This window comes from Apteryx mantelli, chromosome 17 (assembly GCF_036417845.1).
Source record: "Apteryx mantelli isolate bAptMan1 chromosome 17, bAptMan1.hap1, whole genome shotgun sequence".
NCBI lineage: Eukaryota > Metazoa > Chordata > Aves > Apterygiformes > Apterygidae > Apteryx > Apteryx mantelli.
Window position 1 is genome coordinate 14,438,806 of NC_089994.1, and position 25,662 is coordinate 14,464,467.

Genomic DNA, 25,662 nt, shown 5'->3' on the forward strand with positions numbered 1-25,662 from the left:
TCTGTTGTGACTGTACATGTGAATAGTTATATTAATACCATATTCTCCAACAATGATAACAGAAGTGACAGCATCTGAGCAGGGGTTAAGATAAACATCTTTCATCATTTCCTTAAAAAATCTTTTTTGCCTATTAAGGTTGGTTTAAGCTCAAAGTAGTGAGTGAGTTTTGTTCTAAGGTTTTGGATGAAAGGGAGTTTTCCAGCTGGGCGCTCGCAGAGCTGAATGTGGGTGAGTGCCTTTGCAGTGCGAGCAGTGCCCCCTGGTGCATCAGCCAGGGCTGCCTGCATCGTGCCAGAGGGAAAAAACAGGGCACAAGGTAGGCTTTTTTTTTTCCCCCCAAATGCATCTGGTACTCAAGAGCAATATGAAAGCACTAAGTTTCATTAATGTGGCACACAGATAAACAATATTCGGATCATTCTGTGATCATGATGGATTATTTGGTCATAACAAGCATATTATCCTTGCTTAATGAATGGAACGTGCCATTTCTTCCTAGCCATTGTCAGTCTTTGATGCAGTACAATTAGCAGACGTTCTCATTTAATTACCTAGCATAATAGGACCTGAAATGCTGAAATTCAATCTTTTGTATAACTATTGCTTTTCAACAGTCCCTTAGGCTAATGAGGATAATGTTCTAACCTAATGCATATTATTTATAAAGAAAACGTTGGAAAACAAATACAGACTTACAGGAGTATAATACTTCAAATTGCTTTAGGAACTGTTTTGATTACTGTGACCAATAACTGTGGTAAATTGGTGAAGATGCAATTAAATAGTACTCCTTAAAAAATAATAATAATCTAGCCAGAAGTAGGAACTTTAATATATTACCTCTGTCTCTCTCTTTTCCCAGTCAAAAGAAGGAAGTTGACAACAAATAGATTTGTAATGACATTTTAGATACAGCTGTCTTTTTAATAATAAGAATTTTGATTCTTGCCAGTGTTGGGATAGCTGTTATTTTAAAACATAGAAAACTTCCTTTAAGTGCATAAATCATATCATAGAAATAACCATTTATAGAACTAAGCCATTTATTATGACTGTCTCCAGAAAACTAAAAACTTTCAAAACTCACTTCACTATACATTGTTCTATTCAGTCTCTGTTATACATTGACACTTCATTGTGTAGGAGGCATGGAACAGGCTGCAAAGTTCTAACACTAGGGCATTCCAGTTCTGTGCAGAAACACTGAAAACATCTGATACAATGCTTGTGTTTCAGGGGGTTGTACTAGATAACCTGCAGAGGTCCCTTTCAATATAAACTATTCTATGATTCTATCTTGTAATTTCTGTGACATGGAAATCACTAAATTACTTTAGAAGTACTTCTTTTAATGTGAAGGAAGAGAAAAGGTTTTTTTTCAGTAATAGTTGTCCATGCTGAGCTTTCAGTAAATGTGTCTCAAAGAACATCAGAGCAGAAACAGAACTAATCTGGTTTGTTCTTTTCAAGTGTCACCAATCCCATACAAATCATTAGTGTTGAGAGTGGAAGGTTAAAGTAAGAGAAGGACTTAACTCAAGAAGCTTTAGAGAAGCAAGTCATTGGATCAATGGACTACAGTCAGCCCTGAAAGTTTCTTGCAGAAACCATCACTGTCACCATCATGAGACTTTTGAAATGAAAGGTAATATGATTCTGCAGATGAGCCATAGGCTATTTATTACATGCTCATTAAATATTTGTGGTCTGAAGATCACAGTTGGGCAGTCTCTGCATCCACAGAGATAGGATGTACACTTCATAACATCCCCTGAGATCAATAGGAACTTACAAGGGAGTGTGCAACCCTGCCTACACTTCCCTCCTTAGTAGCAGATACATCAGACTTTGTGGTTACAAAGTGCAACTCAATTTCCTGAAGTGATGTGTTTTATTTAGACTGGGCAGATCAAGGCAGAAGCCACCCACATAACTCTTCTGTCAGTGCTCACTGCCTTTTTGACTGTCTTCGCCAACAGGAGTTAGTAGAAAGAAACCTAAAGATGCCCAAAGAGAAATAGATCCAACATCTAGCTTTGTGGCTAATCTTTGATGTTCTAGGCTGCATCATTCAGCAAATTCTGAGACTTCCAACTGATAGTTTAATAGGGTCCGTGTGCCAAGCAGACATAGCTGTTTAACCCTTGAATGTCTTAGATAAATCACAGTATCAGAATATCAGGACATTTTTCCATAGTAGCAAGATGGAAATTTGGCACTTTGGACTCAGAAGTGTCATTCCACTAAACTATGGCTCACACATTTGGTGCCATAAATAGTCAGATTGAGTGTGAAGTCATTTTTCCTGCTGACACAAAAAGCATTATAAAGACTCATTGATGAGCTTTTTTAAGCTTCCTAGATTTCTCTCTCTTCTCAAAGCTCTGTTAGACTTAAGGCTGACATAATGGTTCATATATCAGGAATGTTTTTTCCCCCAGTCTTCACAAAGTAGGAATTGTCCAGGTTCCCACAACTGTGTAGAAGCAACATGTACTGAGCTAAATTAAAGCTGCTCAGTGAGACAGCTTTACATTTTGCCTACATTGCTACCAAAAGTAGCTACAGAATAAGTACAGTTAAATTATGATTTGCAGTAGGGCTGATCAAAAGGCATAAATATTGAAGGATAATGTGAAGGTAAATCAGGAATTTCATTAATTTCTCCATTAATGCAAGGCCAAAGAGTTATTCAATATAATTGCAAGGGTAGTTTTAAAATTGCCCTAATGAATAGAGGCAATGTCTGTGGAACTCCTTACCACAGACACCATTGGAGGAAGAAATTTATAGCATTAAAAAAAGATGGGAGACTTATATGGAGAACGTCCAAATTTGCAATAGCAGTATTTACACAAGTCTTCAAGTTTCAGAAATTTTATAAAACCTCACTCATCAGAGTATTAGCTAACTTTTAACCAAAGAAAGTAAGGAACTCTATTTGCTGGCAAATTATCTTGTAAACATGTGCAACAGTTCCTCGTACCTTACTTGAAGCAGATGCAAGATACTAAATCGGAAGAACCTCTGAGTCAATGAGGTATTCTGACTCATACGTTCATAATAACTGAAGAAAGATTTAATTAAAAATAACCAAGAAAAGATAATTCCCTGGCTTTTAATTGCTAATTTCATTTTCAAAAACAACATTTAATTGAATCTGTAGTCAGCAACTGCATTAATCCAAACCCTTTGCTGCAGCTGCTTCTAAGAGGGTTAAACTGTGAGAGCTTTTGCTACTCTTACCTGATTTTATTATGAAGCTTAATTTAAAACTACACATGACAGCATACTAGGATACTTTGATATTATTGTCAATACAAGAGAAACATAATTGTCTTTTGTTATTAAATCATTATACTGCATTGGCGCCTAGAGGTTGACATATCCTATTTGTGCGAGGTGTGGTGCAAAACTGTATTAGATATGTCTTGGACACAAAAACTTGCAGTCAGCAGCATAAGAGTTGGATGAAACTCTTCTGCAATTTTCTGCTACAAAGGCATGTGTTATACTTTCAAAACACTCAATCAGTGCTCTGATTTCAAATATCAACTGTGTTTCCTTGTCCAAAACAGTCACTTTCATCCAGAGGAAGCAAAAACAACTGCACACTTGTGACCTGTAAATAGATGAAACATCCATGTTTTGTGTGCAAGACTTTGCCCTCTTTGTCCGGTGGGATGCTTTTCCCTGGGAGAATGAGCAGCAGAAATTATTAATATTCCTCTCTTACTCCTAGAAAGGTAGCAGTCTCAATCCTTCTCTCTGAAACATCCGTAAAAGCCTCCTCCTGACTTGAAGGACAGTAGCAGGTCTGAGTGTTCACCGTCTCCTAGAATATTTGTTTGTGGACATTCCTCATTTAATTCACAAAAGGTTACCGTGTTCTTTCCTTCTGATTGGTGACAATGATTTAAATATCATGTCCCTCTGGATTTCCTATGCTATGCTCACTCCTTGGATGAGTGAACAAAACCAGACATTGATCTTGTTGGCTTATTGCTCTGTCCACTGTGCTTGGCTGCCCAAGTTCTGTTAATCTGAAAGGTTTGAAAAAAATAAGGCTACAAAAAATACTTCTGCATCAAGATTCCATTTGGGTACCAAAGTGGAAGACCTGGACTTTAGTTTGTCTGAGTGACAGTTATCTACGTTATAGGAAGTAATAGCTTTTCCTTATCTGATAAGATAATGTGGAGACTCTGTTGTGAAGCTTGCAGATACTGTTGTAGTGGGGTCTTCTTATAAATTTCGGGTGAAGAAAGTAGGAAGAGCACATGATTACCTTTAGTCTTCTTCCAGTTGCATTCCTCAGCCTTAGCAATTGTCAGCATTGGACAGAGTCATTTCAAAACACTGCGCATCCATTGTTCAAAGACCACGATTTAGTCATGTTATGAAGTAAGATTTTATTTAATGCAGATTGAATCTGAAGTGCTAGGAATATCAGAACTGTATTTCAGTGAATAAATTGAATGTATTTGATGCTAACAGAACACAAAAAAAAAAATCCACTGCTTAAACCATTGGTATGTAGTTTGATCATTTAGATAGCTGCTTAATGTTAATAATGCCAATCACATAAAATACCCATATGAGAGAAAGTAAATTTTATTTGCTTTAATTTATGATATTGAAAAGTGCCTGTACCTTTTAAGATATTCAGACTGGGGTTAATTTTACCTACAGTGCCTTATTAAGAAGCTTAATGGTGATTCGAAGTGAGAAGCTATTCAGACTCAATGGTAGTTAAGTACTTTCTTCTAGGTCAGGCTTTTAATTGGCTCTAACTGTGGAAAAAAAGGGTGGAGGACTATAAGAAGAGGGGAAGAATTTCTGTGCATTGATTGAATGTCCAGACAGAGCAATATTTTAAAGTGGAAAAGAAAAACCATGGGTTCACACTGGAAATACTAATAGATGGTGAAGTTTCGGTAGGGAAACAAGTTCCACAGTTGCATGCAAGCTGTTTGAATAAAGGAAAGACTCTAATTAAGTCTGCAGCAAGTAGCGTTTGTTCATAGCAGGAAGATCCTGACAATTTTCTGGAATTTCAGACCCTTCAAATTACTGTTTTATCTAAGGCAAAGCATTCTTGGTCAAAGTGTGTCTTTGGTATGTCTCCATCAAATGTTATTAATGCATGCAGTAGTAAGCCGTTCCTCTGTGAGATCCTGGTGCACACAGAAGCTGCTGAACATGGCTGGCTCCAGGCAGAGACAAAGGAGGCAACCATCTTCAGCAACAGATTGCTGGAGGTGCAGCAACTGACCCAGCCACCTGCTCGGGATGTGCCTTACAGCTATTGCGTGCAGAAGGAAAGCTCAGGCTCGGTGAATAGTGGGAGCTAATTCCAGGGAAGCGGGCAGAGGGGCTGGCTTCTCCTTCAGCTGCAGCAGTCACTTTCTGCTCTCCTCACGTTGCAGAACAGCAAGTCTGACACCCCATGGCTTCATCTCCCACCATGTTTCTGTCCTGTCCTCCACTGCTTTCCTCTACCTCTTTTCCTCCTTGCTATATGTCCTTCCTGTTTCCCTTACACTTACTCTGGTGTTCAGAGGCCCCCTGCTATAATGATTCAGCTCACATAAGTGGTAGAAAAAAACTGGTAAAGAAAAGGCAGATACTTTCCTGCTTGGCTGACAAGTTGAATCAGTTCAATGAATACTCCAGAAAAGCAGCAGAGCCAGTGCAAGGGTGACACGGCTGTGAGTAGGCAGATGAGGAGGCAGAAGCAGAGAAGAAGAAACAGGTCTGTCCCTTTCAGTGACAGCAAATAGTTAGGTTTCCTCAGCTGTGCTGTGAAACCATACCCCTAAGTACAAGGAAAAGGTCAAAAGAATCCATTCTTAGACTATTATAATGGACTAATATAACCATTAGCAGCAGTCCATCAGCAGTTTGCAAATACAGAAAGGGAGTAAATTAGTTAGGATATTAATTGTCAAATTTTTTCTTAGTTCCTGTTCTTTTTCTAACTTCCAAATTAAGTAGGGGAAGTGTTTTTATCAATCCTAGTTGGATTCAGAAAGGTAGTTGAAAGAAGAGAAGTTTCCTCTGAGGAGGGATCTTTTTACTGTGCATTCCAGGTGCTTGTTCATTTCTCTTTTGATCGTGTGAATGTTTTACTTCAACTTTCATAAACAAACATTTGCCGTAGATAATATAAAGAAATCTTCGAGTATTATGAAAGCACATTCCAGCACTACAGAGCACTTTGAATGGTCACATTTACAAGGTCAAGCATTCTCACCGAAAGACCAAAGAGGCATATTTTATTTAAACAGAGAAACAAAGGGTGAAAGGGCTCAGACCATTGAAAAGGCTATTGTCTTTCTTTCAAGGGACTGTGGAGTTTAGTTTATGAAACAGAAATCAGATCAGACTGAGACCAAGCCAGATGGCTTTGCCACCTGACAAGGTTAGGTGATCTGTCTGACCTTGTTAGGAAACCAGAGTGAGTGGAAAATAATGCCCACTTGCCACTTGCACCTAAAAAGGTTTTTAAACAATAGTGAAAACCTAACATGTCAATTATGCAGCTTATACTGCTAGAACTAATGGGAGGATAATTTTAGTGACCTGCTATGTTATTCCATTATTACCATGAACTGCACGGCAGAGGGCCCTGTAGTATAGCTACAGATAAAACAAGGTTATTTTATAAAGCTCCATTCATTTTCTGATGCCAGCTGAGATAGTTGTTTTAAGCAACTGGAAGCTTGCTTGTATTTGTCCATATGCATTTGTTTTTTCTCATGTTTAAAACACCAACCATTAGTAAAATGATGAGCAAAATGCAGTTTTATTATATTAAAATTCATTACTCAGTTGGACAAATAACATTTTCTGGCTGAGGGAATTCAAACTAGGACCAGCTTCTCTATTAATTCTTGTAATCTTTTACACCCATGCGTAGTGTGCTACAGAACATGCGTAATGTGCTACAAAAATCAGAACAGTGATATTACACCACTTTATGCCAGTATACAGGGATACAAAAAAGATAGAGTTAGTGGAGTAACACAGTGACAAATCAATAGTGGGCTGGTACTGCTAGGCAAAATATTTTTACCAAAGCTGTGCAAAGATACAAACTAATTTGCTACATATTGTTTGTGAAACAACTTCTGCCTTGTTTCCCAAGACTGGAATTTTGCAAGGCTTATGACTACCAAAGCTGTTGCAAAAAATTCTTTCATGTATTAACTGGAAAAAGGCAAAGGGAGTAAAATGGTCCAAATTTGAGGTTCCATGTGTTGTTTGAAATACTGGTTCCCAAACTTTTCTGTGCTATGATCCTCATACTACAACCAAATAATGTTTCAAGGACTGTTGTTCAACCATAAAGAAGTGTTGTGGACATTTGAGCCCTTGCTCTAATCTCTGGGGTGAGAGTGGTCTTAGCAAGTTAAAAGGTGAAGAACTCAAAAAGGGCATAAATGAATCATAAGTAGATTTGCCAGATGTTTGGACCATAAGCTGGAGTGCTGAAGACTCCAGACCAATGGAGTTCCTGTTCAGACCATCACTCAAAAGCAGAGATAAGAATATAGTGCAGACATTACTTACACTTCTTCAGGGGCTGGCCAAGGAAACGACCCTGGGGCTGTTGACATCCTTTTTTTGGCAGAGAAGGAAAGTGAAGTGGAAGAATTCAGGACACTGGATGAAAAGTTTGATCTGAACATGTGACAAACTGTCTGGACCTCATACTGTCCCAGTTAACCCTTGGTACACACAAATGAATTCTTAAGTAGTTTGTAACTTTCTTATAGCCAGTTGCACCTCAATGAATGACATTATCAACCTGTGATTCTCTTTTTCTTCCTTAAATTTCCTTTTTTTGTTGTTGCGCAGCCACAAATTTTTCTTTCAGATTTCTTTTCCAAATCTTCCTTTCCAGCTATAGATAGCTCCCACATTCTAGATTGCTTGTTTTGTTAGCATCTAAGTTTGCAGTTTTATCTCCTATGATGCATCATTTTGATGCACTCAGCACCCCACTGCCTGACTCACTGTATATAATTGCATCCACAGGCTTAGCTCTAATGGCTTTAGTGTCATCATATTGTCATTACTATGAATTTATATTAAAAAAACTCCAAATGCAGCTGGTAACAGAAAAAAATGTATGATATTAGTAAATACCAACAGCATCCTGCATCCTGATGAAGTATGTAAAGGTGTATTCAGAAGAACACAATAGTCAGCTAAAAGTCAATAAGCACAAATACATTGTCTCCAAAGAGCTCTTGTACACAGAATTTGTCAAACAATCTAAAAGTCTTGGTGATAATATTCTGTTACTATGAGATGAAATAAAAATGAAGCTTCAATTGCAATATTGAATATCTTTTTGGTAAGTGTCAGGCTTCATTAAAAATGAATTGAATCATTAAAGTCTTTGGATAGTGGGAAGAAGGACAAAAAGATTTTCATTACTGCATGAACAAATTATTTAAAATCTATGCACTGTGATACATTTCCACTGTTAAAGATGCTACCGGTTTGGAATCTAACAAAATGAGATTACTAATAGGTTAGGATATATTCTGTGTGAGCAGGTGTGAGAGAAAAGGCATTAAATATTACCAACATCTCTTATTTTGTTGCATTATGATTAATGGTCTTGATCAAGATTGAGGTCCCACTTTAGCTGGCAGTGGGCTAGCTGAGTTTACGGCATAATTAAGAAAATGTATAAAGTGAGAGGAGAAGCAGGCCAGTAAAGTACCTTCTACAAGATCACATAGTGTGTGGGATAGAACTGGGGAGAAACCTGATCCTGTTTCTTAGTGCAAGGTTGCAACCACAAGCCTGGTTTGCCTCCTTGGAGCTGGGTTACTTCAGGCCAAAGCTGAAATGTGTCAGTCTGCAGGGCCTGTATACATTCCTATGTTCAAATATTTTGTGCTACTGAAGGAGAAGAATGGATATTTGCAACTACACCAAATCATTGAACAGAGCATCTGTGGAATGTATGCGTGTACCAAACTGACAGTGTTGGAGAGCTGAAAATGTATGAACTTGGGCAGTTTGGTGATTTTTTTTTATTGTTCTGTCTCTGAGGCAGTTTTCTATCACTTTTTTCCGAGACTAATCTATGACTGTAATATAAGGTATCAACTTCCAGCAGGCAGTGGTCTGCAATACAGTTTGAATTCTTATGACAAGTTTCTTGGTTTAAAAAAATCATTAATAAAATAACAGTTTTTCCTTCTTTGTTTGTATTTATTCTTTCCTTGTTGATTAAACAGTAAACAGGAAAAATCTATCCAGGCAACAGAACTTCTGTGTATAAGCTATTTGACTGTTAATGCCCAGGGACTATACTGATGAGCAGCTTAATGACAGTGGCTGTCCATATTTCTACACCTCTTATTATGTCATGGATAAATGGGAAAAAAGCAAAAGAGATTTGAGCGGGCTGTTGTTTCAGAAGCATTCTATATTATAGGTAATGTGCCAGTAGGATGTGGATGTCTAAAAATATGTAGTGTTGTTCTTGGGGTTTGTGGGGTTATGATTATTTATTAGTTTTGGACTGCAGGTGGCTTCTTGTATGCTGTCCTCTTCAATACCAGTCAACAGACTGTTTGCTCAGGCATTGTAGAAGAGCAATGGTTGCTGAAGAAAAGTCTTCAAATAATGGATTTTGGAATTTTGTTTGATAAGGACTAAAAAGCCTTGAAAGGTCTGGGACAGAGTTTACTTAATGGATGGAAGACTTTTCATTGGCTTTCAAAAACTATAGATCCAGTCCTTAACTAAACCATGAAAGTTTGTCCCTTCAGGAGAGTGAATGCCTATCTAAGTTGATGTGCATCTGAATTGTAATATATTTTGCTTTATGCAAATATGAACAGCAAGAAGTATAAATTAGCAGATGGAAATAAATAGATTCTGGGCTATTATTTGTTAAACCTTTGCTCATAACACTGCAGTTTAGCTGCCTTTATACAGAACTACAGCTGCAGAGAGGCCAGAAGAATTCAGCAATCAGATAACACAAGAACAGTGATTTCTAAAACACCAGTGTACATGCCCATTTCATTAATTTTCTTCCCTTGTATCTTCCACTAGCAATAGCAGCAGTAGGATCAGATTAGATTCCTCACCTCATCCCCGAAGAAAGTGTGTAAAAACAGTGTGACCATCCCTCTTCCACTTTTCAACGGATAGTTATTGATTAGCAGAGAACAAATACGCAGAAGCACCCCTTTGCCTGTCCTAGGGCCATTGTCCTTCCCTTTTTTCTGAGGTTCAGTACTGGGTATGGAGAGCTGGTGAGTTGAGCCCTCCATTTCACACTGGTATAGGAGCATGTCAGGCAGAAGTAGTACGTATTTCTCTGTGCTTTTATTAACACGTCAGCTCCTTCAGAGCTGGAGGGATCTCTACAAGGTGAAAGAAGGAAGTACGTTCTTCCTTCAGTTCTGACTCTTTAAGCCTGATACCTGTATTATCAGTTCCTGAATGTGATTTTTCTGATGAGGACACTCTTTATAGATCAACATTATTTGCCCCAAGTACATCACAGTCAAAAGAAGTCTGTTCATTTTCCCAGATGGTCCTGGGATCAGTCTCTTGGTAAACTGATACTCCCAAATAATTTGACACAGATCAGAAAATGTTACTGACTTTTGTATTACCTCTGGAAGGAAGCCTTTCTGAAAGTGACTTTCAGCTAAGAAATGCTTTTTGGATATTTCAGTATTGGTATCACTTGAAGCTTCTAGTCACTCTAGAAAAGACATCGAATTCTGTGATGCAGAAATTACTTTTTAAAAGTCAGGAATTGCCAAAGATGTGGATGATGTCTGAGATACCACTGTTATCGCTTATTCTGAGCACAGGACGTATTTAGTTCATAGCATACTGAGAGCTCACCATCCAACAGCTCAGGCAAATCACTGAAAGAAAAAGCTTAAATATCTCCCTTCCCTCCTGATCACCTGCTTTAGAGCTGTCCCTAGATGGTGAGTACTGGTAAATTTTTGTGTGCAGAGTAGAATGACTTTGGCTTACCCTCATATGGAGGGTCATGTGTGGACAAGAAAAGAAACATTTAAAAAATTGTGTACTGACTTGAAAAAAAGTTCTTGCCCATCAGGAAAGAGCCTTCTGATCCTTTGTACTTCAAAGATGTGATGATAAATCTGACTTTTTAAGGATCACACATAAGTGACTTATGGATAGCAAGGACAGTAGGTCATGGAATTATCAAAAAAAAGGTAAAATAAGTAATTACTGTTATGAGTCATTAAACAAAATTCTGGTTATGTTTTATGTATTGTTGAATAAAGAGCTCATTGTTATTTATTAAAATGCCATCGCTAACTGATAAACCATGTTAGAAGAGGATGGATTTATTATTGTTCCCATACAACTAAAAGGTTAGCATCCTTCTGACTGCAAAATAGTACACTTTCAGCTAATGGGAGCATTTAGCATTTAACAGAGCTGTGCAAAATGTCCTTGATATTTATTAATAGACCAATACCATCTTCTAGGGCCAGCTTCTAAAATCTTCAGACACTGATATGAGATTTTAAGCTTTTCTCAATTAGTTTATCTTGAATGTTCTATTTGCAAATGTTAATACAAGAAAAGAATAAACAAAAAGTATTAGCTCAAATTGTTTCAAATTTTCTTTTAATGGCATTATAAACAGCAGGTCAAGTTGAAAAACATCTTTTTCTATTACTACTTTTCAAACTTTTTAAACTAACAAATGGTATGTCAGGTGTTGTGGCAACAATGCAACTACTAGTGTTACTCTTTAGAGAATCACTGAGTGTCTGGTTTTGTATTTACTATAACTTAATGTTATTCTGATCAAAAAAAGGCTGGCGAAGAGGTAAATAAGCCATTTTCAAAATGTTGATTGTGTTGACTGTGTCAAAATGTTGACTGTGTGTCAGTTAGTGGGGACTCTCAGTTAAATCAAACAGTAAGATCTTGTAGTTCTGTTCCAGTTGTTAACACAGTGTTGACAGTGATTTGGACTATGGGAGTTGAGTTTTGTCGTAAGTAAAATGTAAAAATTGCTGTGGTAGCAACAGTAAAAGAGTAAAAGAAACAATGACACTATTTTATCTACATCCTCTAGGTGAGAACACTGAGATATCCAGATCTGTCCAAGGCAGTGAGACTTCCTGCTCTTACTAAATTAATAGCAGTAGGTGTACCTCATGTGGTGCTGAAAACCTCAGCCAAAATTTCTTCACCCTTAGATCAGAATTCACTGATCAGAAGGGATCAGTATCACTTCCGATGCGCTGTCTTGGCCAGTGTTGTGCACTGATGTATAGCAGCCTGTGAGGTACATTAAGTAGTCTCTCAAACATTCTCTCTTTCCTCATTTAAAATAGTCAATAAACTTCCTACGTAGGTGACATGTAATTAACTATCTTTTCTACAAAATGAGTTCATGTGCAGATTACTGGAATAAAATCTTGAATGTGAAGTGCCTGGACATCAGTAATTCATAAATCAGTATTTTGTTTCTTTGTTATGAAAATTAGTTAGATATAGCGAGTATTTTTCAGTTAGTAGACCAGATGTTGAAGGAGGACAGACTTCTCCTGGTAGGTGTGAAAGGGTTTAAGAAGAAAATGTGATGAAATGTGCACATTCTGTTTGTAGAGATGGGAAGGATGAAAGGAATATTTAGAGGAAGAAGTTCCGTCTGCAGTGTTTCTCACTGTCCTTTAAGTTAAAGAAAAGGAAAGGTACATTGCTTGAGCCTTTTCTGCTGCGGCCTTCTTTAGAGCTTTAAAAGATGAAAGTAGAACTCTTTGAACATGAAAACCTTCAAGTTAAACGCAATTGTTTGGGATTTAGTAAAAGAATTTAATCAACTCTTACTAATATGTTCCTTATACATCTTCATTTGAAGCACTTGCAATATACCCTAATATATCCATAAAAAGTACTGCATTTGTTCAAAGGGAACTGCTTTCCACTTTTTACATTTATGTAAATTAAATTGCCTGAGCCATTGGAGAAAACATTGGAGAAGATAGTTTTAAATAAGTTGCAAATGTTACTTCATTCCTATAGACATGTCACTGAAGCCTTTAGTCATTTAAAACTAGGGTTTTGGATATGGTGTATTTATGTCCTTGTGTTTAAAATTGTTTATTCTGAATTATGAAGTGCATTTCTTAGGGACTCTGAATGCTTCTAGTACTGCAACAGTATTTTCCCAGAAATAAAGTATTTGTTTGCTGGAGGTAGAGTTAACATCTGGTACAGATCATGCATTAAGTATGACATGATATGATATCCAGTTGGAGGGAGTCAATCAAATGTGGGAGAACAATAGCTATACCAAGGAGGAGAGAAAACTCTACTAATTCAACAGAAGCTACTATTTAAATGTGTTTGCACTTCACAAATGATGGCTTAGCTAATGTTCTAGTCTCTTTTCTGTAGGGCCTTACATCACTACCATCATGACAATAGTTGGGTATATTCTCTTAGTGTATTAAATGAAATAACTGACATGTCACATGGAGGCTGTTCTAGTCCTTTTCCATTCCAGTCATGGACCATGGAAATCTGAAACAATACTGTTTTATATCAGCTGACTGGCTGCAGGAATGTATTTACATTCCACTGATGTAATGTTTTCTGTAGATTTTACCTGGCAATGGAAATTAGTCCTTCTAAACAAAATTCACACTTGCCCCAAAAAGGGAGAGAGCACTGCAGAAGTTAGTTGAGTGCCCAGTAAAATCAGTGAGTTGAGGCATTTTATCTAGATACTACAAGAAAGTCTAGCCCTGTGATTTGCTAATCCCTGATGGGTTTCTGATACAGCCTCAGCACACAGGTATTACATTAGATGGAAGCCCTGCTGAGAAGACATGTCAGTTAGGTGTAGGTGTAAGACAAGCAAGATTAAAAAAATATTATTTTGAGGAAGAGAAGAGAAGGCTTGCCAGTAGTTAACTTGATGTAGAGAGACGTGGAGGCCCTGCATGAATTAAGAGCATTCTACTTAATTAAGATGCAGATATTTCTCGTTTCTCTGGTTAAAATCCTGGTGATTTCCCTTTCCTTAGACAGTAAGGTATATTACTTTTTTTGAAGCTATCTCTGTAAAAGACAGACATTCTGCTTGAGTTATTCCTTGTGGAAAATCAATACTCTCTTCCTCACCTACCCCCAGTGAGCATCTTGAATCTTGAACTCAACCACTGTAGAAGTTTCAGACATTTGTTGCATAACTAATGTGCTTAATCCATAGAGGGAAGAAAACATGTCAGAAATAAGATGGTGTGATAAACTAATACTGTCATTTGGGGACAGAGTGAAAAGTAAATTAGTGAAATCAGAAAGCCATTTTCTTCATGATTAGCCACCATGATGATGACAGTAATTTGCCATTCACTCAGCCCTCTGTCCAAGCCTGATGTACGGGGAAGGATGCATCCATCAAAAAGAAGCACGTTTAATTAATTCATGCTATGCTCCACTCCTTACTACATGTTATGTGCTAAATGTTATAACATTATGGTACAACATATTCACACCCACCCATATAATAATTAGTGAATAATTTATTCCCCACAGTGGCAGCCATAAAACGTCAGTTGGCCCTGATGTGCAATAACAGCAGAGACATAAAATGGTATATAAAATTTCCCAGGAAGGGGTCTGATCCTGATGCTGTTGAAGGTAGTGACAAAATTACCTTGACTTAAATAATATTTAATATTTGATTCTAATGAAAGAAACTTTTCTGCCTGTTCCTAGCAGCAGTGCACATGACCCCAAAATGCATTGCAAAGATTACTAAAAGTTGTTATCTTATTTTCTAGATGGGAAATCCCTTTCACAAATAGTGATGGAATTCTATCCCTGTTTATTTTTCTGCAGGAATTAAGCCATGGATGTCTAGAGCTAAAAGTAGGAGCCAGAAACAGAATGCTTTACTCTGAAGACTCGACCTGTCTGGACCTGCCTAGTGCTGACACAGGTAGCCGTTCTTGTATATTATGTACACTTTTTAGCTAGTGTGTCACAGCCATTTACCAGCTCCATCACAGTAAGCTGTAGCAAATCAGGGTTCCCACTGCTGCACTAATCACTGGAATGAGAAATGGGAAAAGTGAGAGGAACCAGGGTGAACAAGGGGTCTTTGGCTGACTTTTTCACTGAATTTTTACTGCCAAGTATACAACTCACAAATCCTCTCTACGTTTAGACAACTTCAGAAAACGACATTAAGCCAGAAGTTTTACAAGTGAATTGTTGGCCCCTTTGAAGCTGATGCCGCTTGACAGATAGTAACATATGCAACTTTTTAAAAATACTTCCTATAAGAACATTTTAAAACTTGTTTTGATGCTGTTCACATATTTTAAATGTTTACTTCCGTCTTAACTGCAAATGATTCTGAAATTATTGTCACATATTCTGATCCTACTTCACCTTAGGACAGTCATATGGGTATTTGACATACAGCTCAATGCATAATACAAGGGGACATATCTATCTAGATAGGTTTAAATGCAAATTTTGATTTCTCCATTATTTTTCTTTGTATATTCAACCCTTTTGCTAAGAAATCACTTGTCTTTTATGACTGTAAATATTCACAAAGAGTCAATCATTGATTCTTCCACAGCTGAAATTCACTTGAGGTGTAGGGGAAAAGTAGAAAAGGGATAAACCTCTTCTGCACTAAGATTGCTATTATTATTCAGACAACAAATATATATATGAAAAAGATATTCAGTCATCTCTACTCATTACTAATTTTCAGATTTTCTTGTGCAATCTATTTAGAAAGTATTATTAGCTAACTACATTTAAGTATTTCTGTTACTCTGATCTTATGTTTTTTGGGGTTGCCTTTTCCAGGTTACTGTGGCTTTTTTGGTTATGGCACTCACGATTTCAATTTATATATGTCATTTTTATAGGACTAGCTAAACCTCTGTTCCCTTTTTAGTTTCAGATGCTCTGTCTTTATCTTTTCTGGAGTGAAAATCCCCATTTTTCACACTCTCAGATCTTAGGCTAAGATACAAAGCATGCTTATGAAACATATGGCTAGATTTGATACTTCCGATTCTTCCATTTTGAGGCTTATTGTCTGTGGTCAATAGACTTTTTCCAGACGGTTAGCTAGATGTGCTCTGCAGTGAGCTCCACAGCACCAGCTGTCCAATCCCCCAAATTAGGAGATCTGTTAAAGGACCCAATGGCTTGTTTCTGGCCCACATGTCCAAGTTTTCTTCCCACAAACTCACACTGTGGGACCTAGCAGTAGTGTTTGGCCAGGTATTGTGCTGCCATGGAGTTGGGATGTTGCTGGGGTGTTTGCACGGTCCAGGCTCTAGGAAAGGCTGCCATTCCAAAGTAGAGCTGTAGCCGTTGTCACCATCTAAAAATCAAAGTCCTTATTTCACCAACAGAAAATAAAAAAAGATTTTCAGTGAGCACGGTCTATGTTCATAAAATTTAATCTTAGTGTAGTGCATTGGCCTAGTTTTTTCAGACATTTCATTGCTTTCTTGTGTCAGTCTGAGCTACTCAGATAGCTCCTTCACAGCTATTACTCAGTGAAAAGGAGAGAGGGAGAAGGAAATATTTGAATCCAGTTAGACTCCCTTTGTTCTTGTTAACTCCAGGAATTTTTCCTAATCAAATTGTCTCAGCAATGTATTGAGTAAAACTTCACAGCAAGTGTCTGCTACAGTCTCAAAACCCCCAGTGGTTTGTGGAGGAATGCCCTGTTTGGACCCGTTTTGCTTCACATCCCATCAGTTGTTTCTCTTGGTTCATCACCGTTGAGTGTAATGATATACATCCTAACAGTGAATCTGACATCCACATGGCAAAATTGTTTACAAATAAAGCAGAGTATCATTCTGAGAGTTGAAGTAGCTTGTCCAAGACCAGTGGAAGTGTCCAGAAAGCATACCCTTGTCCGGGCCTATTTAATTTAGGATTTATTGTTCTACCTCTTTTATGACACTCTGTGTTCTTCACTCACAGTAATCAATATATATATTTTCATTGTCTTCTCTGAGCTTTCTCAAGCTCTAATTGACTAAGTCATGTAGTGTCCTCCCAAATAATTGAAAGTCTTCCACTTGCTACTCTTTCTTTAAAGGTCTGTAGATGAAGCACTGTACCCCACATTAACTTGTCACATTTCAGATCCTAGCACTGCCACCGCCACTGCACTGCCAGTTGTCTAAATTTTCTCCATTATAATGCACTGTTGGTTTAACCTGCTGCCACAAAGAACACCTAATTACAAAACTATTACAGCATCCTGTCTTAAACTTCATTAAATGTAGAGCACTGCCTACCTATGACTTGTGTGTGGGGGGGTTAGGTCAATATACTACACCTTGAAATATTTACAAACCATCTGTCTCATATTTAATTTTAATTTTAATTAGAATCTGTGAAAATAATTGCTGTTTATTGTAATTAAATTATCTAGAACAATAGTGACAAAATATCAGGTCTTCTTATAGATACACTGATGCCTTCTTCACACCCAAAGATAACATTGCAAATTGCTGTAGTTGCTTAGGTATTTTGGAGGGGATTTTCAAAATTATCTTAAATTATCTTCCATGGGTTCACTGGAAGTTTTAGAGTTTATATTAAGTGGAGTGGAGTGAAGCCAGGTGATGCTCAGATCTTTTAAAATATTATCCTTGTTTCTTTTGGGTACAAGACTGTTCCCTAAGTCTCTTCTTGATGATTTGGTTGGAGAAAGTTGCCTGAGAAAGTACTGAATACAATCTCCACAACTGAATCCAAGGAAAAGGCTCACTAGAATTCCTGGTCCTGATTTAACTGAAATGATGGGATCTTTGTGAGAAATTTATTAATTAAGAGTACATTATGATGTCTTTTTGAGAATCTTTCTTTGTTTTAAGAACCACAGAATTTGGCCATAAATATAAGTATGCAGAGGAAAGAGAACACAGGGGCCTTACTCTGCCCTTCTAGCTCACATGCATGCATCTGCCTAATCTCACACCTAGTCAGAGTTAATGCAAGTCACTGAGCTGTCCCACTTACCTACCTGATTTCATCATTTCAGAGGGGAGATGAAACAGGTGTTGGAAAAAAGCAAATCAGAAATACGTTTAGTGTGTTGAGCTGGTTCATCGCTGTTATAAATGTTTCCCTATTCAATTCTGTATTGCTTCCTGCCTGCATGGAGAGAGTTAAATCAAAGCAGACTATAAAGAGGTTGTTAAAGGACAAAACAGGAAATGTAAAACAATGACACAGATAAGAATGGCTTCAGATACATGGCTTCAAAGTAGTTAAGATAATAATGGCTGGGTCATCACTTGGAGAAAAGCTAATGAGCTGGCTCCATCCAGGCTAGAATGGGTACTCTTCCCAAGGCTAAGTGTGGGATCAAAGGAGCCTTAAAACCTCAAAGAACTAGAAAGGGGAGGGAGCTTTGGGTGAGCCAAGAGAGGTTTCCCAGAATGTGTCAATTAAAGAGCTGACAGGCTGGGAAGACTCACAGACAGAAAGAATGTGCTGCAAGCAATGTAGGCTGCTCCTCCTGAGAGGGAGACTAATCTGGATTTATTTAAATTATAGAGTGGGGAAGTTTAGATAGGAAACATCCATATAAAAGAAAACCATTATTTTTTGTATTGTTTAATACCAGGGCCTGCAATCTTTGTTTCTTTGAATTCTTTGAATTAATGATCAAATAACATTTTGATTTTAAGTAAGTGTGGTTTGGGTCTTTCTAATTAGCCACTCTAGCAGTCACCTGAAGCAAAACTCCTTCAGTGACTAAATCCCAGTTGGACATATTGAAGTAGTCCTGACGGGTACCCAGGAACTGTTACCCAGTTACAGAAAGGCATACTGCCAAATTTTCGCTTAGGAAATTAAGCACCCTGGGCCTGAGACCAGTGTGAGGACATAACTTTGGGAAGGGACAACTTTCAGTATACATGATGCTTCCTAATGGTAAAGGACCAAAATGTGCTGTGAATTTCTAAGCAGACCTCCTTTCAATGGGAAATAGTGCTCTAAAGTAAGAACTGGGAATAACCCAGCATTGATGTGTGTGTAGATATTGTTAGGCACACTCACTTAATTTGTTCAAGATACTTAGCATTTTTCACAGGGATTTTTATCTCTCATTCACTGCATCTTTTAAAGTAACTAAGACATAGCTAAAGATAAAAGATTATTGTGAGCTTCTACCCAAACATTAGCTGATGCTGGTGGAAGGATCAGTGAATATAGCAGAGGTGCAGGTGTTCAGCGGGCCATTTCAGTGAAGTATTGTTAACTTGATATCACAGATACCTTCAGCTAGAAAGAGACAAAAGGTGTTATTTCAAGAGAAAGACATATCTGTGGAGAATTGTGTTTTGTATCAGACTGCAGAGAACTGGGGCACTTTGAAGATCTCTGTGCATAAAAATCCCCCACATTTTGCTACCATTGTACTTTACAGGGGATCAGCAAAGTTCTTTTCAGTTTAGCTCTGACAGAAGTGCATACTAAACTAGGGTCTTACACTGCTGAAATGAGATAGCTCCATGACAGTGCCAGTATAATACCCTTCTTCTGCCATTAAATATGCAGCTGCTCTCTCCATGTTCTCTTTCTGAGAATCCAGTACAGTCTCTTGATACAAACTAGCACTTGGATGGAGAATTGCCAACGCAGCACATGGCTCAAGTGAAACAAATGAGCATTGAGAGACATCAAAATGCAGAGAATTACTTTTTAGACTTGTTTTGCTATTGCTTGTGTGCTCTTAGGCTTTGCTCAGTATGTAACTTATTTAGAGAATCCCCAGTCTGACTATTCTGATTATATAGCCAGTTTGCAATCAAATAAAACAATCAGGAGTGATTTTGTCATTATTACATGAAATTTTTAAGTTGCGGTAGAATCTACTGAATTATGCTATGATAGAAGCATCAGTTTTCCTGGATACAAGACCTTCCTTCTATAGATCACTCAGCCTCACTAGAAGCCTTTCTTGAGTAGCAGTGACTCTGACAGAATGCATCTTTTTTCCAAGTGGGTTCTTCTGTAACGTGGAATATTTTAATATTGTTATTATAAGCTTCTGTAGAGATAACATTTTTCATTGCCTATTCCATTTTAGCTCCATAGCCCATGCCTCTATTCTATTACAAAATTGTCTGCAGACTCACCAGGGTATAAGAATCTGATTAGAAAAGTTGATGCACTGTCTTTTTAGAAAGCATCTTTGTGTTTTCCACAGCAGAGGAAAATGAACTATCCAGTGAAGTTATAATACACAAAACATTCAAAATTTCAGTGACTACTCACTTATTCAAATGGTTATCTCTGGAGAGAAGAATTAAGAAGACTTGTTATGAGTAGACTTCTGATAATAATGTTAAATTCCTGCTGTCCTTTTCTTGCCAGACATTTTACAAGTAGATACAACCCCAGGATTATAGAAATAGAAGTTACTCAAGCCCAAATTACACTGCTCTCAGTGGGACAAGCAACATTAAACAAGGACAGGGAGGGAAGAATGTCTTTACTTTGTGAAACTGCAGTGTCAGACAGAAAAGTTAAAGAAATTGGACAAAGCAGTAAGGTTTTCACATGCTGTGGAGCATTTGTTAACCATAAATGATAAGGGCTTTGTTCCATGCCTCATCCAGAAGATTTTTTTATTGGGCAGCACAGTACCTATAACAACTTGAAGGCCTTGCAGGGACAGTACTAGCCTCTCCCTCTCCAGCCCCAGGGAGGTTCTTGTGAGGAGACCATGCAAGTCCAAGCAAGGCACCCAACTCTGTAAGTTAGACTTCTGGAGATCATGTGAGGAAGACACATGTCTCACTGCCCATTATGGGAGGGAAGATTTTGATTCAGGGCAGCTTGCGTAGGACAGGGGACTGAGGACTGTGCAGAGGACTGGTGTTCACTTGGATTTTGTATTTTACAAGAAAATAAGTAATGTTCAGAAACTCCGGATCATCTGAGCTTCCTCACTAGCCAGTGGAGAACTACGGTATGGCTCTGTCACTGGTTGCTGCAAAATAATAGCCCGATATACAGTTTTAGCCTAATATAACATAACAGATCAACTAAGTTCTGACATGGTGACCGTCAGAACACAGTCTGGCGAACTGGGAGAAAACTATGAACGAGAATCTCTTGTCTTCAGCGTTTAAATTCATCAAGTGACAAGCAAGTTAGATCAAAATATGTATTCCTCAAGAGCAGTATCATTTCCCTGTAAATCGCTTCTCCTAGAATGGGAAGCTACACACTATTTAGCTTAGCTTAGCTACTTAACTACACACTAATTCTACAGTCTTACCCCTTTGTTTGCTAGAGTAACTTTTCAAACATTTCTCTTGGCCACCTTTTCTTCCACTGTTTTATTTGTTCTTTCCCATACTCCTGAGCACTGAAATATTTTCTGTCTGGATAGTCATGGTTTAATTTTTCCTTATGAATTTTTTTCAGACTTTAGCATAGACTTGACATTGTTTATCCTAAAATCATATTTCTTGTTGACTGACAAGTGTAGCTATAAAGAGACACAAATTGGATTGATTCAATCCTTTGCTCAGTGAAATAATGCACATTGCCTTAGATGTGACCTCCTATGCTAATTCCTGAGGTAAAATAAAATCAAAGGTCTACAGTTCTGAATGCTAATCATATCTTATAAAATCTTAGGATGATCTAATTAGAATTACCATTGACATACTAAAAAAAATCCATTGTCATATTGTACTGCTCAAAAGTATAAAAAAGTTGGCCACTGTATTACAACACTTTTAAACCGCTGGCATATTAGCCTTCATCAGTATATGTACAAGCTATTGGCTGGGTGAGTCACAGATTGAATAATAACTTGTTTAATAATCCTTTGTCATCTGTAATATCTCATCTGGAGGGTTATCATAATAAAGACAGTAATTGTTTCTTCAAAGTAGCCATTAGAGAATTCTGTAACTGCTACTATTCTAATTAGAGCATTCAAGATTAATTTCAGGAATAGCGTTCCCTAAGAGTTCAGTCACAGGAGATATTCATTTAGATAGAAGTAAAGTTGTTGTCCATATTTATAAAGGCTGGTCTCCTATTAGGTGGGGTACTACACGCACTTAATAAAGCAGAGTATTAGAGCAAGTGGAGACAAATAAAATACTGAACTCACTTTTCCAAGGTCATTGGTCTGCCTGGGAGCAGAAGAAAGATTTCTTTAGCCTAGTCTAATGTCCGGTCCACTAAATCCTGCTGCATCTCAGATGTGCATCCTTTGAAAAAAGTAATTCTTTATGTTCTGAGAGTACAAGGACTGTAGGTGGACCTCTGGGAAAGAGCCAAGTATGACAGCAGGTGACAGGCACCTTTTCCAGATATACCCAGTATAGGCCAATCAAAAACACTCTTAACATATTAAGACTGTTTTGCATAGGCAGTTTCTGATTTTTCTTGTGCTGCCCAAGTTCAAATGCACAAAAAAGGATATAAATCAGCCTACTTTTGAAAACAAAGCAAACCTAAATTCCTCAGATGTGGACAACTGTGAGATCCCAGGGGAAGAAGCAAATGCCGTCATTCATTCTTTGTGAAGAGTTGGGACAGAGTAGCAGAAATGACAGAACATGACTGTTTCATACTGTGCTAATTTCTGTGTGCTAACTTCTTTAATCTGCTACATTTACCATAACTATAAAATTACTGAGAGACACCAGATGGTGCTATTGTAAATGGTCTTGCTACTTCTGATGACCTGCTGATATGGCAGTTTGCTTTTGGAGCAGTGCTTATGGTCAGCTGTGATGCATTCATTTTTGTAAGCTGAATATACTACCAATAAAAGTCTGCTTTGTCTAATCAGTAACGAGACACTTCTTAAGTGGAGCAATAGCCTAGGTGCCCAAATGAAACTCCTGACTTCAGATTCCTGTGAATTTAAGGGAAGATGAGATCCATGTCTGGATCTGAAAGTTACTGGAAATATACCGCCTAATTTGTATGATTCATGATAATTGTCCAGAAACAGAAGTGAATTCCAAAAGCTGCAAAACTAGTTGCTGTTTACCAGTTGAACAAATAGTCTGAATGCTTTTATTGTTTTAGGACTGGGAAGAAATTGTATTAACCATCCTTTTAAACTAAACGTGCAAACCATTTGAGCAACTTCTGACTACACTTAAGACTCAGTGTGCTTCTGTCACGCTGCAAATCACTGGAATACCGTAATTGCTATCCATTAAGACATAAATATTTTTATATCAGCAAGTGTACAAGCTAAATACATAGTGATCCCCTTCAGAGTGCTGGCAAATTGTTGTGCTTGGTCATGCATGAAGGTGTTCATATTACTACTCTACTGTGCAGCTCATTTTAAACACCCTTATTCTTCTTGATAGCACTCAATTTTCTTTTTAAATGCAGAAGATATGCACACTAGTACTACATTAAATTTTCTACACGTGCTGTGCTGATATGCTGTCTGGTCCCATTGCTTGAATATTAATTCCTATTTTGATGTGTGAAATTTTACATTCCAGTCAGTGGATCTTACCTTTGAATGCCAAATTCCTCTATGACCAAGGTTCTCACAGTATGCTTTTCTGCTTATCACATGTTGGTGATTCTTCTAGTTTTTGGTGGATCTGCTAAACTCATGCTTCACCTTGTTTCTTGCTTTCCCTCCCACACCCTGGCAATCAGCTGTAATTCTATTACATTCAGCGAGGTAATATGTCAGCTGATGGGGACACTGATGGAAGAGCAGCAGTGCACCTCACAAGAACTGTTATCTTCTAATAGGTGAGCCATTTCAGCCAACTTATTATTTATGGTAAAGGAAGAATATTCATAGCGTAAGTTTTTACTTCAACTTTTTCCTGTTCTCACAATGGAAATATCTTCTCTCTGTAAACTTTATTGTTTTAATCACAAAATGAGCAACCATAGGACAAAAAAAGCTGCACCAACCTTCAGAAATACTGAAAACCAACCCAACCATAGTGTTATATAACTTCTTTCCGCTGTCTCATCTCACAGGATATTGGGAAATAGGAAGTATGGTTGAAGATGATGATTCATCACCTGCCTTAAACAGATGCTCCCCAATTTGCAACATACCATCTCAGCCAAGAAAATAAAACTATGGTAGATGTCAGATGCAGTTACATTTCCCTGACTGATATGTCACGCTTTGGAATAACATTACAGCTAATGATAGCCCACTGTTGGTGTGTAGTTCTTTGTTTTGCTGTTGATGTAGAGCAGTCAGGTCTGCTTGGTGCATCCATTAGCAGTAAAGCTTTGCAAGTGTGTTGGTGTTGCTAACTTGAATTATAATGCAAAACACTGACTGCATCCTCACTTCATTTCTCGGGCGTTTCCTGTGCAGTCTCAAAAACAACAGTTAATAAAGCAGGTTAGTCTCCTCCACGGAGTTAAACAACCTGATTTATTTCCCTTTAGGATAGCAACTTCCTCTAACTGACCTTTGAACACACTGAAGGAAGATCTGCATGCAACAGGCCAGCCTTTGTGCGTGGTTACACCACCGTCTGGTGGCTGGTGCCAATACTAATTGTAATAGGGCCAGCAACCACTGTCCTCTCTCACAGCTGTAAAGATTTCTTGCTCAGGATACAGAATGATAAAATGCCAATCTCCTTGTGCTCCTTTATAAAATGTTAGTGCATTTTTGTGGTTTTTTCAGTGGGGTTGGATTTTTGCTCTAAAATAAATTTTCTGTCTTTATCATCAAGGTAAACTATTTCTTTCCATAGAAAGCAATGGAGTAAATGTAACTGCTTGGATGCTGGATAGTTACACAACTGCTAAGATTGACCAGGATAGGTGTTCAAAACTGAAGGGAATCTAAACCCAAAACTGAAGATTTTGCCACTGCTCCCCATGTTAACAAATTCTGTAGCAGTGCACATAGCTGAAGTTAGAGAAGTGGCAAATTGGGTAATTTCTACGTTATTTGGGATTATTTACTTTGCAAGGCAATATTAAAGCTTCTGTAGTGGTTCTCTATAGGAATATTTGCAAATCTTCCTTCCTGGGAGATGCCTTTAAAGAATTTCTACTGTTTGCAGAGGGGAAGAGGGAGGTAAAAGGATGGGTATGGGATTAGAGCCAAAAAGAAGCATTTCATTCCAGTTTTGAAGAACTTACATAGTTAACCTTTAAAAGTTCAACATTGTCTGTTGTATCAGTCACTCACCATTGAAGAAAATGCATATTTTTACTGGCTAGCAAAACTGATTTTTACTGTGGATGAGCAGTATGTAGGATATAAAGGTGATGGACAGCCAGAGAAAATTGAGAGAACACATATATTGTCAAACTGCTTTCTCTAGCCACAGACAACTGCATTAAAAGTAGCCTAGAGGCATGGGTTGGCTTGTTTTGATTAGGCGTAGCAATTTGCTATCTGTCTTATATAGGGCTCTAATTACTTCTAACCGCGAATAGACTGATTTGCTAATCACACTGATGGTAACAGCCAAAGTGAATGTTGAATGACTGTCAGCTTCAAAATCAGCTTGTAGAGAAGTTGCCACTTATAAGTAACACCTTCTCTCTTTTGTGCACAAATGCACGTACCTTCCAGCTAATATAATGAATGAATTAAAGCAGAAC